This window comes from Pongo pygmaeus, chromosome 2 (assembly GCF_028885625.2).
Source record: "Pongo pygmaeus isolate AG05252 chromosome 2, NHGRI_mPonPyg2-v2.0_pri, whole genome shotgun sequence".
NCBI classification, from domain to species: domain Eukaryota; kingdom Metazoa; phylum Chordata; class Mammalia; order Primates; family Hominidae; genus Pongo; species Pongo pygmaeus.
The window spans coordinates 197453455-197466143 of record NC_085930.1 but is presented as its reverse complement, the minus strand read 5'-3'; the positions used below and the strand labels follow the sequence as shown (position 1 = coordinate 197466143).

At 39.4% G+C, this 12689-nt stretch overlaps 1 protein-coding gene across 47 annotated transcripts in view; it reads right to left on the bottom strand.

The window, feature by feature from the left end:
* The window catches only part of LPP (LIM domain containing preferred translocation partner in lipoma), a 741980-nt gene that overhangs the window by 640350 nt on the left and 88941 nt on the right, over nt 1-12689 (bottom strand). The gene's annotated exons all lie outside the window — the stretch shown is intronic.

The window sequence follows — 12689 nt, the reverse complement described above, 5'->3', positions numbered from 1 at the left end:
TAATATACTTCATAGATGAAAGGCCAATATATCTAATTTCCGAAGACTTTTCTAATTGAGAAAAAAAGACCAAAAATCCAATTAAAAAAAAAAAAGGGCTGGGCGCAGTGGCTCACACCTGTAATCGCAGCACTTTGGGAGGCCAAGGTGGGCAGATCACTTGAGGTTAGGAGTTCGAGACCAGCCTGGCCAACATGGCAAAACCCCATCTCCGTGAAAAATACAAAAAATTAGCTGGGTATGGTGACACGCACCTGCAATCCCAGCTACTTGGGAGGTTGAGGCAGGGGAATCACTTGAACCTGGGAGGTGGAGATTGCAGTGAGTTGAGATCGTGCCACTGCACTCCAGCCTGGGCAACAGAGAGAGACTCTGTCCCAAAATAAAATTATAAAATTTAAAAATGGGCAAAAGACATGAACAGGTAACTCACAAAAAACTCACAAAGTGAATACATATGGACATTAAATACATAAAGATGCTTAGCTTTACTCCTAATAGGGCACATGCAAATCAAAACTATACTGAGATACCATTTCTCATCCATCAAATTGGCAACAATTCATAAGCTTCACAGACATTCTGTAGTTGGGAATGCTAGTGGGACATTCCATCAGAGAGAAATTTGGTAACTAAAGCACCTCACAAAACATTTACTCTTAACCCAGCATATCCATTTCTAAGAATATATCCCGAAAATATATCCAATGATATGGAAATACATATGCATAATATTATTCATTGCAGAAAACTATCCAACTGTCCAAGCATAGGAAATTGGTTGAGCAGGAGAGAGAGAAAAAAAAAACGGAAGAAGGAGGAAAGGGAGGGAGGGAGAGAAGAAGAAAACAAGAGAGGGAGCGTAAAAAAAAAAAAAGAAAAAAATTTACAAAATCAGAGTGCAAAAGAAGATATACAACATGCTATCTTTTGTGTAAGGAAGAAGAGGAAATATAAAAACATATATATATATATATATATACATGTTTGGGGAAGAAGGGGCGTTACAGGTTTTAATGAGAGGAGGGAAAGCACAGACAATCTGATGCTATAATCTGATATATATATATCAGGATTAAAAAGAAATACCAGAAAGATAACCAATAAAACCTCCAAGAGGTGTGGGGAATAACAAGATGGAACAAATATCTGAGAGACTGGCACTTCTTCTGGTTTAGTTTTGGCTTCTGGAAGCATGTTAATGTTTTACATATTCAAAAAATAAAATTAAACGAACTAGGATGGGAAGGAGGGAAACTAAAACTGATAGCAAACTGAAGCATTTAACCCAACTGTATTTTAAATGAACATAATGACCATTGGGATGTAGGGGAAACAGACATGAAAAAAGAACTAACCCAGGTAATCCCTGAAGAGCGTTTGACAATATACCCTCAGTATTCGGCAGGGTTAAGTTGAAGGAGGAGCACCATAAGCAAATCCTCAACTCTTTTTCACAGATTTGTTTTGTGTAGTAAGTGGTATTAGCAAATTAATAGTAGTAGTATTTGTGTATACATATACGTATATGCATCCATATATTTACAGATATACATATACATGTAGGTTTTGTTTACATATATATATTTTTATATATAAAATTTCCTAGCTCCAGTCATTGAAAGAGCCTACAAGTGAAGGCACCAGAGTAGCAATGAGCACACCTAGCACTCAGATATTGGTCTCTAACATCTTTCTCCATGTCAAAAGAGTGAGGATATAATGAAGACACGTTTGACTTCATGGCTGGGACAGAGAATATACAAGACCAATCTAGAACATCTTTTTATTCCAGCAATTAATCAATTGCTAACAACAACAAAGATGATGGGGACATGTCTCAAGGACACAGGAGCCAACTTGATGCACCTCCCACTGACCAAATCTGGGATAATTTGAGGGCCAAAATAATTATATAGCAAGAATGAATTATGAAAGATTGAAACAGAAATCTTGAAGACCATAACCAAAAGAAAGAAAGAAAGAGGAAGACAGAGAGAAAGAAAGAGAGAGAGAGAAAGAAAGAAAGAGAGAGAGAGAAAAAAAAGGAAGAAAGAAAGAAAGAAAGAAAGAAAGAAAGAAAGAAAGAAAGAAAGAAAGAAAGAAAGAAAGAAAGAAAAGAAAGAAAGAAAGAAGGGAGGGAGGGAGGGAAGGAAGGAAAGGAAGGAAGGAAAGGAAGGAAGGAAAGGAAGGAAGGAAAGGAAGGAAGGAAGGAAGGAAAAAGAAAGAGAGAGAAAGAAAGAAAAAGAAAGGAAAGAAAGAAAGAAAGAGAAAGAAAGAAAGAAAAGAAAGAAAGAAAGAAAAAAGAAAGAAAGGAGGGAGGGAGGGAGGGAAGGAAGGAAAGGAAGGAAGGAAGGAAGGAAGGAAGGAAAAAGAAAGAGAGAAAGGAAGAAAGAAAGAAAGGAAGGAAGGAAGGAAGGAAGAAAGAAAAAGAAAGAAAGAGAGAAAGAGAAAGAGAGAGCGGGAGGGAGGGAGGAGAAGGAAGGGGCTCCCGCATATAGTAGAATGCAGAATGCTGAATGATGGATGTGAAGAGAGTAGTAACATGGAATCCTAATTTTGCACCAATCATAGTAAATGCTGGTTTAGGAAAAAATGTAGGGTAATATTTTGATAAGGAGCAAGAATAAAGTGTCTCCCCTTGGATAGCTTAATAATTGCAAAGGAAAGAATACCTATACTGTGGAGAAACTGGACAATGCCTTGATCAGTTGCTCAAAATTAACATCCCCAATGATGGATAGATGGACACATAAGACTCCAGATGTGATACCTGAGAGGGACACATCATCTTTGTTAATATTCCTTCAGGGAATGCATAATTGAATCAAAACATGAAGAAACAAGTGACTAATACAAAATGAGGAATACTATAATTGTAAAGGGGGAGAACAAAAGTGTCAATGCCATAAAAGATAAAGAAAGGCTGTGGAAATGTTTCAAATCAAAGGAGACTAAAGAGACTTGACAACTAAATGCACTACCTGGCCTTAGGCTGGACTGTACACCGAATGGGAAAAAGCAGTTTTCTTCAAGGACAGAACTGAGCCGCCTGACAAAGGAGAAGTACAGACAGTAGATTGAAGTATTGAATCAGTGTCAAATGTACAGAAGCTGATTACCATACTGTGAATATGAGACTATCCTTATTCTTTTTATTATTAAGAAATACACACTGTACTTAGGGGTAGAGGCAATGATATAAGTGACCTACTCTGAAATACTTCTGGAAAAAAAAAATATATATATGGGGTGGGGGAGAGCATGTGTGTGTGTGTGTGTGTGTGTGTGTAGACAGAGAGAGAGAGGAAGGGAGGGAGGAAGGGGAAGGATGATAAAGCCAGTGGGATAAAATGTTAACAACAGATGAATCTGAGTAAAAGTATATGGCTATATTGGACTATGCTTATTTTGCAACTTTTTAAATAAGTTTAAAATCATTTACAATAAAAAGTTAAGAAAAAAACCATCAGAAAGAGGAGAGGGGAAAATGTAGTAACTGAGAATTAGCTCTATTTTCAAACATGATTTTAAAATAAATTAAGCACAAGCAATTTTATTTCATATAATATATATACTATATACATATATATATATTTCAGAGCTACACAAATAATTTTGTATATTTTCTTTCCTTTTTTCTTTCTTTCTTTCTTTTTTTTGAGACAGTCTTGCTCTGTCACCCAGGCTAGAATACAGTGGCAGAATCTCAGCTCACGGCAGCTTGACGTCCCAGGCCCAAGCGATCCTCCCACCTCAGCCTCCCGAGTAGCTGAGACTATAGGCATGAGTCACCATGCCAGTTAATTTTTAAATTTTTTGTAGATGTGGGGTCTCGGCTGTGTTGACCACTCCACTGAAACTCCTGGACTCAAGCTGTCCTCCCTCCTCAGCCTCCAAAGTGCTGGGATTACAGTTGTGATCCACTGCACCTGGCTATTTTAATTTCTTAATATGGAAAGCGATTCCATAAAATTTCTTCTTCTAAAACTCCTGAGGGTAGACAACACCTCACATGTCCAAGACCACAGTGGATGTATAACTAGAGCTACAGTTACAAGTTTTGTAGGTCAATTCAAGCCTCTGAAATTCCAGTTCACTATGTTTGCAACCTGAGTACTATTTCCCTTTTAGAAAGAGCAAGTTTAGAGTTGGAAGATGAGCTTTATCTAACAATGTAATAGCTAGCATCAATTTTTAAAAATGTACTAGCAGTGGCCTTTGGGATTAAAAATTACCAAACAAACTGGTGCAGGGGAGGGCAGGGAGCTTTCTTCCTTGTCAAAATATAGATTAGGTCACATGTGCTGCCTTCCATCACACACCTGAGTTCCCAGCAGAAGGAAAAATTAATGAATCAGGCCTTGAAGTCTCCTTCTTGGATAAGTTTGGAAAGGGAGAAAACAAAGATACAAAGGTTAGACATTATGAGGTCAAGAAACATCAACTGAATGGAACTTGATGTTGGAACAGAAACAGGTAAAATATCTGGGAAGGCAGCAAAACCCTCAGCCCTCTGATTCCAAAACAAGCTCTGCTGACTGTATATATATATATAAAGTTATACTGCAGCTGAACACTAGGTATTGTTCCCTTCCAAAAAGCATTAAAATATAAAGGTCAGTTATTTTAAATGGCATTTTATTGCACACGCTTTTAAAAGACCTTGAACAATTAAAGCAATGAAATATATTCCTTGCTCTCATTTTTAAACGTTCCTAGAAGCATAAAAAGAAGGCAGGTCCCAATGCAAAAAACGCTAACCCTTTCGCTCCCTTTGCCCAACATTTACTTCAAGGCTTGTAAGCCTTTTCAAGAGTTCCCATTACATTCATGTTGTTTGGGTGAATTTTGGGGTCATCCAGCAGTTTTCACTTGGGTGTCAGGGAGACACAGCACAAAAATGCAGCCCAGTAAGTAAGATGTCAAGCAAGATACCATCAGAGAAATTGATATGAAATCAAGATTAGATCAATGGTTCTAAACTCTCAGGAGCTTTAAAATGTAACTGAGCTTGGGTCTCACCCACAGACACTGTGATTGAGATGAGCATTGTAGCATAAAGTTCCTCTGAAGATTTTAATATGTGGCCAAGTTTGCAAACCACTAGGCTAGAATATTTTAAACTCTTCTACATTCACTAAGTCTTAGGAAAATCTTCAATCCTCTGCTGCTTTACAGTGTCCTTAGATTGATATTGATCACATCTTTTTTTTTTTTTTTTCCTGAGATGGAGTTTCACTCTGTCGCACAGGCTGGAGTGCAATGGCACAATCTCGGCTCACTGCAACCTCCACCTCCCAGGTTCAAGCGATTCTCCTGCTTCAGCCTCCCAAGTAGCTAGGATTACAGGCGTGTGCCACCACGCCCAGCTAATTTCTGTATTTTTAGTAGAAACAGGGTTTCACTATGTTGACCAGGCTGGTCTCAAACTCCAGACCTCAGGCGCCCACCTTGGCCTCCCAAAATGCTGGGATTACAGGCATGAGCCAATGCACCCAGCCTGATCACATCATTTTATCTCTCACCTTTGCTCAATTTCCACAAAAGAGAAATGACAAAAATTACAAACCAATTTCACCAATCTATAGAAAAAATTATTAATAAATGTTAAAGTCTTTGCATACATGAGTATTAGTTTTGACAACATCCTTAACACAGTGTATAAAACTATTCCCTAACTTTTCAAAGATATTGCTCTCCTACCAACTAGTCTATAACCAGATGAAGGCTCTAAAAATAGCCTCAATGTTTTGTTTTTTTTTCCACTAAAGTCTCCTGCAACTAAGACTTTGGGTGTGAGTTGTACTACTCACAGAACCCTTGATATCAGGGTAAGAAGAATTCTCCAGAGGTCATCTGGACAGTTACCTGCCTTCATGCAGAAAAGAGCTCATTACCCCATTTCACAGGTGGGTCAAGTGAGGCCCAGGAAATTAGAGTGATCTGAACTCAGTCACACACAGGTCTCCACACAAACATGTCAAGCTTTTAACTACTGACTGAGTAGAATTCTTTTTCTATTAATAGTTCATCTGGGTGACTTAAGACAACCAGAGTTCTCTCTCCAGGTCTTGGCTCACCAATCTCTAAGTAAAGAAGGCTGAAATCCCATCATTTCTGGTCTGAGGCTGTAGAATGAGAGAAATGCCTCAGATGTCAATAAATTATTAAGTTACTTAATTGATTAGTAACTTCGAACAAGATATTTTGTGTGACTAAGCCTCCATTTCCCTATTTACAAAGTAGGAAGGATAATATTGTGAGAATTAAGGAATCCAGTTGATTCAGTTAAATAATTATCTGAGTCCCTACTTTGTGTCTCATCTATGGCAGATGGTAGGAAAATGTGGGTGTATTCAATGCTCCTGCCCTGTGGGGGACTCACGGGCTTTCACCCTTTTCCAGGGAAAATGTTGTTGCTGAATAGCAAATGTAGAAACTGGAAGGAATATTTAAGATCTCATGCCCTATTTAGACTATTTAAATTCATAAGACATGGAAAGTCAGCAGAGATTTCAGATAAGAGAAATGAAATACAATTGCTATATCATCTATGAAGAGGAAAGAATTCCCTGTAATTAAATATCAAAACACTGAGCTTGGGATATGAGAAGGGGCAGAGAGTGTTAATCACAAACAAATTAGTGAGATAAATTGCAGGGTATCTGCTTCCTAAAGCCTTTAGAAAGTTATTGAGGCTGATAATTACAGAAATTTTATGGGTCATCATTCCCACTTGAAGGGTAGACCAATGAAACAGACACCTAGAAATATCAGCCTGATCCCAATGTTCTCAGGTACCAGAGATTTAATGTTAATGAAAGAAAAAAAAAGTTGTAGACAGCATCTAGTTCAATAACCTCATTTTATAGATAAAAGAATAGACAGGAATAGAGAAACATGTCTGGGATGATAAAACAATTAAAAAGCAGATAGGACATCCAAGGGATATTCTAAGTCATTTCTCCATTAGAAAATCCTCACATCATTTCACACGATGTTATGGTATCAGTCAAAAAACAAAGTAAAAAACTTTGAAGATACATTTCAACAATTACATTCAAGAAACGGAAATCTTTTCCTTTTCCTGATAAAATAAGAAGCATTCACAGACAAAGGAAAACAGTGAGGGTAGTACAGTATATTCATCATTATTTTGTTTTTTGTGAAAGCAGGGCCGGGCTGGGTGTGTTGTCTCACACCTATAATCCTAGCACTTTGGGAGGCCGAGGTGGGAGGATCACTGAGCTCAGTAGTTGGAGAGAGCCTGGGCAACATAGTGAGACCTCGTGTCTACAAAAGAAGTAAATAAATAAAAGCAGGGCACACAAAAATGCAACATTATTTTGATCTTAAAAAAAAAAAAAAGTGTGGGGTTGGAAAAGAGGGAAGCATGCTTCCTATTTTATTAAATTTACTTTGTGGTCTTTATTGCATAGGTGACATTATCATATAAGGTGCCTTCTAAGAGGAGGTGAAAAGGCAAAAGGAAGGCAAAGGTGGTGGAATGAAGTTTAGGTCAGCAAACATCTACTGAGAATCTTCTCTGCTAATGGCTCCGGGCCAGGATCTGTGAGGAACAGAATCATAAGAAAATACCATCCCAGCCCACAAACTGTTTAAAAGCAAACAAGCCTGTAATCCCAGCACTTTGGGAGGCCGAGGCAGGCAGATCACAAGGTCAGAAGTTCGAGACCAGCATGACCAACATGATGAAACCCTGTCTCTATGAAAAATACAAAAATTAGTCAGGCGTAGTGGCGGGTGCCTGTAATCCCAGCTACTTGGGAGGCTGAGGCAGGAGAATTGCTTGAACCCAGGAGGCAGAGGTTGCAGTGAGCCAAGATTGTGCCACTGCACTCCAGCCTGGGTGACAGAGCAAGACTCTGTTTCAAAAGAAAAAAAAAAGCGGGGGGCAGGGTGGGAAACAAGGCAGAATTACGCTAACAATTTACCCTAATACAAGCCTTGAATGATGAGTGCAAAGAAGCAGGCAAAAATCACCACTAACAACGGACCAAGAATGAGACACCAGGTAGCCACCCATTAGACATGGTCCATGTCCTTAAGGAACATATGGCCTAGTGAGGAGATACAAAATCATTCATCCATCATTCATTCACTCAGATTCATTGAAAATCTACCATGAACCAGGTACCAATGTACATGCTGAGGCTTCAGAAATGAGCAGGACATGGCTGAGTTCACAGTTCAGGGCAGACAACAAACACATAATGCTGAGTAGACACCAGGCAGTGAGATTAAGCCAAAGGAGATGTGCTTTAAAAGCATAGGTTACTCAGAGGAGAGAGGGGTAGATTATCAGAGATGACATGGAAAAGGCACCTCTACAACAAACAATCACAGTTTTGACTCTAATACAATGGAGAATGAATAAAGTGTCTAATAGAGAAAAGTGCCACACACACACTGAGAAAGTCCCTAGGGAGTATTCTGAGCAAAGTCTTGGTCTTGAAGGAGAGGCATAGTCTTCTAATTGCTTTGATGAATCACAGACCAAACAGTGATTCAGCTCTGAAAGAAACTTTAGAGATGGGTATTCCAAGGTCTCATGGGGTTAGTAGCAGAAGCAGGACTGGAACCCAGAACCCAAGTTGGACCACCAGACTGGTGCCTCTCCCTAAGCCCACTCTGCCTCTTCCATGTCTGTGAATGAGCTTACCACTCCTAGCTATGCACAACTGCACAGAACCATTTCAGCAAGAGGCTCGGGTAGCATTAAAGAAGTTCCCACCTCAACGATGTCAATTTTTTGTTACTGTTGTCTTGAAGAGGCATGTTTGCTTTTAAAAGCTCCCAAATTAAAAGCCATTGTCAGCCTTCCTACAATTGTATATGGGCCGGGTGCAGTGGCTCACTTCTGTAATCCCAGCACTTTGGCAGGCCGAAGCAGGTGGATCTCTTAAGGCCAGGAGTTCCAGACCAGCCTGCACAACAAGGTGAAACCCCACCTCTACTAAAAATACAAAAATTAGCCGGGCGTGGTGACGGGCACTCAGGAGGCTGAGGCAGGAGAATCGCTTGAACCCGGGAGGTGGAGGTTGTGGTGAGCAGAGATTGTGCCTCTACTCTCCAGCCTGTGTGACAGAGCGAGACTCTGTCTCAAAAAAATAAAAATTTTAAAAATAAAATAATTAATTAAAAAAAAAGATGTCGACCTGAACTCAGATTAGTGTCAGAATGAACTTTCTAGATAGCCTTCTCTTTCCACAGTGAAGAAATTATGCCCAGAGAGACTGAGGTTAGTCACTCTGTCCAATCACAGCACCAGTTACACAGCACCTGAATTCAGAAGGGTCTAGCACCTTTTGCTCAGTGCTGCCAGCGTGGTGGCCTATGGCCTCATTCTCATAGCCTGCAAGTGGTAGACCCCAGGACAGCAAGAATCATGCCAAAAGGATAACATTAATTAGCTTGTGTATTGTAGAAACAGATCACGAGATTTTAGAACGTAAAGAAAGAGAGAAAGAAACCATTTATTTCACAGCTTTCCGTGCAAGCTTTTCAAAGGCCCTTCCCAGATCCGGCCTTCTGAGACACCACCCCAAGCCCCTGGAGGTTTGTTCTCTACTTAAATTGCCCCAAACTATGCTGTTTTCCTATCAATACTCAACAGCAAAGATGGAAAAGAATTGCCAATTTCTTGTGAATCCTGAAGATTTCCTTTATGAGTCATGGGAAACTAAAATAACCTGAGGGGTAGGGGGAACGGTAGAAACAGTTTTAAATCGGTTCTCACTAGTTTGTTTTACAGTGTGGTATAACTCCTGAAAACAGAAGAAATCGAGTTTCTAGAGTTGATGCAAAAATAGGAGTTTTTGTCAGGTTGTGTCAGTTGTCACTGTGGCATTTCTTATTAGTATTTTTCTTACTGTCATTTTTTTTGTTATATTAATTATAGTTTGATCACCGTAGGAGCTATTTTGAATCTATGGGACTTTCCTAACCAGATTGTTTTGGCACTTTAAAGTTACTCACATTCAGGGCCTAAACAATATGGCAAGTATCTTTTTTTCCTCTCTTTTTTATACTCAAATTCTAAACAAAGGAACCATCTGCTCTCTCTCTGAAAACATCAGCCCTTGTTTTCATTTTTCATTAATAATAATGCCTCAAACTTACATAATCTCTTTCTCCAACTTGCTTGTTAAAGCATTTTGTAGACATTGCCTCATTCATCTTCAATATCATCCCCTACAAACTAAGGAGAAAGGGGAAATGTTTGCTAATTTTCACTTAGGTAAGCGATTATCAGATGTTTAATGAATTTTGCATGAATGATGGCATGTTAGCCTCAGAAGGGACTTTGGTGATCATCTGGCCCAGTTCTGGCTCTTGCATTTGTAAAATGAAGACCCAGAAAGGAGAAGTCATTTCACATTCTATTTGTGTACCTAACTCTCTACTCCTGACTGTAAGCGGTGAGGGTAAGAACCGTGTCTTTCACAGTTTTGTATCTCCGGTACCTGGTGTGTATTTGTTGAATGGATGAAAATGCTTGCAAATAGTCACACAGGTGGCTATGACAGAGCTGGGGTCAGAGCTCTACTCTCCTGCCTTCCCATTCAATGTGTGGTTTTTTTTTTCCTTCTTCTTCTTCTTATCTCTCTCTCTCTGTCTCTCTCTTTCTTTTTATAATACAATATAGACCTGAATGCAAGAAGAATCAAGCAGAGACACAACTAAAAAGGTGATGAGGATAGAGAGGATAAAAAGCAGGCTTTTACCTATAAGTTAGAAATGGGTTGAACAAACCCAGTAGAAATGAAGTTTAGCCATTAGCCATGCTAAAAAGTAACCCATGTTAAGGCTGAGTGTCTAAAAGCTCTGCATTCCTTATGTGTGCCATATATTTAAGGATTTAGTGGATTCCTTAAACATTACCCAACTGAGGAAATGATCTGTCTTAATGCCAAAGGACAGCATGCCTCCTTAACACCCATTAGCCCAAAAAAAGCACACCATCCACCCTGCGATTTGGCCTCATCACTCACTGTAACTCGAGGACATACAGCGTCAGAATCACAAAATCTACCAGCCCAAAGTTTTCCAATGAGCAGAGGTCACTGGAATAAAGACCTTTATTCCATATGCCTAGCTGGAAGTCAGAAATTCATTTGGCATGTTTCTTCTTATTTTCAGAATGTCCTACTCCCCACCATTACTCTTTGAAGTTATAGGGAAAATAAACTGTTTCTAGAAAAACAAGTTAAATTTTGAATTCTATCATCTGAAATTACGTATATAGTAGTAGTTATAATAACGTCAGTAACTCTCTGAAGATTCTTTAAAAAATAGGTTGTCCATGTAGATGAGAAAGCTGTAGGTCTGAAGAGAGAAGGAAATCTTTTATTTTTCAGTAAAAGAAAAAAAGAAAAGAAATCAGAGGGCTAAAGAGAACTCAAGTATATTATAACGCAGTCTCACATGAAGTACATCAGTTACAGATACAAGCAGGAAACAAATTAGCTTGAAAATAAAAACAAATCAACATAAATGAACCTTCAAACAACTCTGATGACTTTCTCCCCCAAAGGGAAAGATGAATGGAGATTAGAAGGAGGAGAAGAGAAAAAGATGAGGAACAAGCCAGGGAGATGCTTAAATCCCTAACACAGCATGTCTCACACAAACACAGCAGGCCGCCGAGGGTGTCTGGGGCTGTCCAGCACACAGCGGACAGGCATTTATATCCAGTCATGCAGGATCAGCTGGAGAAACATACAGCATGTACTTCAGGGCAAACAGCTGCAGAGAGGCCAGTGCAGATAACAGCAGGCTGGATTCACGCTATATCAGTAGTCCTATCCATACCCACCACCTTCTGCTCCTAGAGTGTCAGGCTATCCCCACGACCATTTATCATTCTTGCAGCCGCTACATGGAACATTAACCCTCTATTGACACTTCCCTGATAAAATTGTGCCCATTTCACACGTAGGGACATTCTCATTGTCTTGCTACCTCTAAAATCATCACTTTAGACTATGCATACATACCCCGTAACATCCTAACATTTTTCATTTAAAAATAAAAGAATCATATAGTTAAGGACATATAAAAGATCCACAAAATGTTCCCTAACTGGCCTTGCTCTCCACACGGAACTTTTTCAGAGGATTACTTTAATATAGCCAATAGGGAGGTTCATTCGCTAAGAGTGTCTCTGATCTCTGCTCGTGTGTCTGCTCAGGTCGCTGAGGACAGAGCAGCCCTGCATTTGGAGCTCGCTCCTCCCTTGCCATGCTCCTCCCACCAAAACCATGTCTGAGGGAAGAATTCCAAAGAAGGTTGATGTGTTATCCCATCTGAGCAGACTTACTAGTTAACATGATTGGATAGCTATGATTATGCTTTTTTATATGAAAGTTTCTACCCAAGTATGTTGCTGGTCTAATATTCTAACTATTCAATAACAGTGGAATGACCTTGAGTAAGGTTCTCAACTACTCTAGGCACATCAGTTTCCTTCACTACAAAATAAAGCAGTCAAATTCAGTACATATTAGACTTCCTTCTAACTCAGAAATTCTGTGCCTATGAAGTTGCTACTGTCAAACAATCTGACCTCTCCCTCTTCATTTGTTCCTCTTTACCTCTCTCTATCTGTCTCTCTCTCCCTCTCTCACACACACAGACACACACACACACACACACACACACAC